At 52.8% G+C, this 4461-nt stretch overlaps 1 pseudogene; it reads right to left on the minus strand.

Moving 5' to 3' along the window:
• Window positions 1-616: 616 nt before the first annotated feature.
• Window positions 617-3755, minus strand: LOC138925088 (granzyme H-like; annotated as a pseudogene).
• Window positions 3756-4461: the final 706 nt, after the last annotated feature.

Here is a 4461-nt window from a genome sequence, read left to right on the forward strand (position 1 = left end):
GCTGATGGGCAGGGCAGTCACATGGAAAACAGGGGCTGATGTGGGACGGCCAGTCAGGAGGATGGTTGACTGAACTCAGTGCTGGGCACATTGTAGGGCAGGAAATGGGACGAGAGTGAGGCTAGAGGCCATCTAGGGAGCATCTGAGTGTGTAAAGCTGCAGATGGTCCTGGCTGTGGGAGAAGCTGCCCCCACAGCAGAGAGAGGCCCTGGAAATAGGAAGCTCAGTGTCCATGGCCTGGCCCCTGTCCTCTTGGGTTTTTGGAATTACTCCCTTTCCACTGCCCTGCTTCTCTTCCTGCCAAATTGTTGGGGGGGCTGGTGACGGTGGTTGGCTTAGAGAAGGTAAGAATTTTCAATGTCCCAAGGAGGAACATATTTTGGGGAAGAAGTTTGTCCTTTTGTAATGGGCACCCTTCAGATTCAGCCATTGCACAGGGCTAAGCACCACAGAGGTGTGACTGAGAAACTATTCAGCATGAGGTTTAGGGGGAAGCAGGACTGGAAAAGAAAGGAGGAAGGCCAGCCCACAATTGACAGCAGAGGGCTGCCTGGAGCATGCTGTTGCGTGTTGAAAGTGGTTCAGTGAGTCAGTGAGACTTCAGTCACACTCGCTAGAGATCCATTTATTATGGCCCCTGCAGTCCCACTGCCCGCCCCATGGGATTCCTGCCTCTGCCCCAGAAAAGGTGGTCAGGCGCAGAGGAAGGTCAGCATCATGCCTGCTATGAGAAGAACTTCATTGTTCTCTTTATCCAGTGCAAGTAGGGTGACACCTTCATGAAGACTCCTGGAAGGGTCCCTCTCTCTTGTACATGGGAGGAGATACTCTGGACCACATTTTCACAGACAAGGGGGCCCCCTGAGTCCCCCTGGAAGCAGAGAGAGGAAAGACTGAGCTTGCATCCTCGTGGCCCTGCCCTTCTCACCACCCCTAGGGTCAGTGGTATCTTAGGGGGCCACGTGTGAAATCAGAGCAGGGCAGGCCTTGTCACCTCCCTCATCCCAGGGCTCCAGCCTGGCTCTGACTGTCACATGCAGCTCCACCCAGGCCAAGGCTTTCTTTCTAATCCTCAGGGAAATTTTGGTGAGTACTCTGCTGTGGGATGACTGATCCTTCCTCAGCTTGCACCCCTGATCTACCCCAGGGAAAAAACTAAAGACTGGATTTGTGGACCCAGTCAGCCCACCTCTCAGGCTGAGGCATGAAGATATGGCCACTCCCATTCCCCAGAGCTCCCCATTTCCTCTCTTCCCGGGTCTGTCTAGGTAGACGCTGGAAACATTACCTCAGAGTTGGTCTTCAACTTCTTTGGGTCCCCTACACAAATCTGAGTGGCCCCGCTGGAATACCCAAGGAAGCAGGAATCACACACCTCATCCTTCTGCACGGTCAGCTTCACTTCCTTCAGAGTGGTTGCTAAAATGTCCATTGAAATTTTCCCCAGCCGGCCACACTGCACACCTGTCCAGGCCTCACCTGGGTCTTGCCCTTGGGCAGGCTGAGGGGCCTCACAGCTGCAGTCAGCTTGGCCTTTCTCTCCAGGTGATGGGAAGAGGCAGGAAAGTACCCCTCAGCCACTGCCCTTGGGTCCCGACACCACAATGGGGCTGCATTGACTTCCCTCTCCCCTGAGCCACTGGGACTAGTCAGGTGGCCAGGATGGGAAGGAAGGAAGGGACAGGCCCCAGTGGGAGGGGAAGCAATCTGGACCCAGGACAGCAAGAGCAGTAGGGAGATTCCCTTACCTTTAGTAACATGACGTCATTGGAGAAGTTCTTAGGATTATAGTGTGGCTGGCAGATGGCTTCTCTGACACGGATGACCTGCTGGGTCCTCTCCTGCTCCTGAATGTTGTGGGCCCCCAGGGTCATGTTGATTGAGCTGCCAGAAAGTAGAGTGGGGATGTGAGGGTCATGGAGTCACAGGAAATGAAGCCCTGGAGTCATGAGGGGCAGATGACAACCAGGGCAGGGTAGGACTGCAGCAAGGGGAAATCGCGACAACACGAGCTCTGGGTGCTGAGTGACTGTCCCCTGTGCTTCTCAAAAACCCTGAGGGAAGGACACTTGGAAGCTTGTCTTGCCCTCAGTCAATATTGTGAAAACACTCTGAGTTTGCCTGTTGACCGGAATACATGCTTTCATTCTCCACAGCTGTTTTATTTGGCCAGTGTGGTCTCTCTTCTCAAATGAGCCTCTTGCTCTCACCTCTGACCCTCTGACCCCAAAGCTTACCTGTCCTGTTTCTCACTTTCCATGAACCAGTCATGCTCTGATCATGAACCAGATGGCTCCTCTCATGAGCTCTCATGGCATTGAGTTACCAGGAGCCAGGGGAGCTCCCCTGGGCTGTAGCCCCTGGGTAGAAGACAGGGGTCCCTTTAGGGGTTTCAGAAGATATCTATTGTCTGCAGCCCCTCAACTTTCCCAGAGTGATGAGCCATCAAAACAAAGTCCTTTCTCATGAGGACACCGCCGCACCTGCCTTGATTCTCCCCCTCCACAAAGTGAACCAAAGCCATGTAGGGGTAGTAATGGGGCCTGGCCTCATGTCCTCCAATGACGTCCTCTGAAAGAAAAGACTGGAAGATGTGCTTTCTGGGAGTGGCTGTGGTCAGGAGGGAAGGCTCTGGAAGGTGGTGATTGAGGATGGGGTCTACATTGCCCTGCAGACCCTGGGGCAGAGTCCTTCCAGGTTCCCCTTGCAGCAGAATAACCTTTTCTGAATGTCAAGCCTCAGAACCCCCTGTGAGAAAAGGGAGGACAGTGCTTGTGGTCCCCATCCTACTTCTGACCTTGCATAGAGGAGATAAGAGCTGTCTTCATGATGGTGGAGCCCAGGGGATCATGGACAGGGCTCCCCTGATGGTTTCTGTCTCAGTGAGTCTCCCGACACCTCTGAGCCTCTGCTCATGTCCCACCTAGTGCCCATATCTCATGTCTGTCCTTGAGCTTATGGAGTTTGATTTTATAAAATGCTCATGTCCTACGGCCTAACTCATCCTAGGATCTCAGTGCACATTGAATGAGTGAATGGCCTTCTCTTAGCTTTAAACTGAGGTTTGGTGGGCTTTGTGCTGGTAGGATTGAAGGCCAATGGCATGGGGGGAGGAACTTTGCGGAGCATCGGAGGGCTTGGGAAGGCAGTGGAAAGTGTGGCTGTAAATGGCTGCCCAGGGCTGCGACAGATGTAAGGCACCAGGGGAGCCCTGCGTACAGTCTTCCACCCCCTTCTGAGATCTACTGCACCCTGGACTCCCCTCCTGGACAGGGATGAGGGGGTGATGGCAGCGAGAAATGAAACTGGTTCTTGAGCTGGTCCAGGGACAGGTCCCACCACTGCAGTCGGTTTGTCTGAGCTGCCCTTTCCTGAGCTGAAGGGAGGGATTTTAATTACTTGTCTTTTGTAGCATCGCTTCCTCTGCTGAATGCCTTGCGATGAAGAACCCACTTTCCAGGTGATAAGGGAGAGGCTCACACGCTAAATATTTCAGTGAACACCCTGCCTTCTGGCCATCCTTGTTAAGTGTCCATGTAGCATTGGGCTTGTTAGTCTAGGCTTGGGATGGCAGCTGGGCACCAGAAAGTTCTTGGGCTGAAATTGAGGAAAATCCCTGAACGTGCTGGGCGGAAGGGTCAGGTGTACAAAGGTGTTTGTGAGATGAGCTGGAGCCTCTGGAATGGGGATTGTCACTCACCTGTCCCAGCCTTGAGGGCAGAAGAAAGGCCAAGCAGAGCAGGAGTTGCTGCATCTTCCCTGAAGTTCTGCTCAGGTCAGAGCTGCTAGTGTTTCTTCCTTCCAGACACACGATCCCCCAGGGGAAGGCAGGGGTGTGGCTCAGGGCCTCACAGACCTCCTAGACCTGTGCTCCTGGTTTTCCTGTGTTATTTGGGAAAGTGGTTTCTCAAAGTTCTTAGGCTTGGGTTAGGTGACAGTAGCACTGTCACCACACTTGCACTCCAAGTACTGAGTCACAAGGTGAAGGCAAGAAGAACAAACAAGAAAGCGAAGCCTGTGCTGCAGCCAGCAGAGAGCTGGACCCCAGAAGCCCCTCAGTGACTGAATCTACAATGTCTCCATTTCTCAGCCATTGGCTCTTTTTCCATCCTGATGAAGTCATGAATAATTATTTAGCAAGCTAGCTCCAGGGAGATGGGCAAGATGGCTCCTGTCCTTGAGAAGACAGCGGTCGGCTGGAATAGACTGAGAATCAATGGTTAGTGTACAGGCTGGTAAGGTCTGTGGTGGGGCCTCCACTTGGTGGTGGGAGATAGAGACTAGACCTGCCTTAGGAGCATGTAGAGCTGGACACACCCAAACACCCCAAATGGTAACACCACTTCTTCTCTGACCACCATTCCAGCCTCGTATTTTTGGAATATTCAGAATTCGCTCTTTAAATCTAAACATTCTGTAACCAAGAGAGCTTCTCTTATCTCACAATTTTGAACAAAAGT

Source organism: Equus caballus, chromosome 1, assembly GCF_041296265.1.
Source record: "Equus caballus isolate H_3958 breed thoroughbred chromosome 1, TB-T2T, whole genome shotgun sequence".
Lineage (NCBI taxonomy): Eukaryota > Metazoa > Chordata > Mammalia > Perissodactyla > Equidae > Equus > Equus caballus.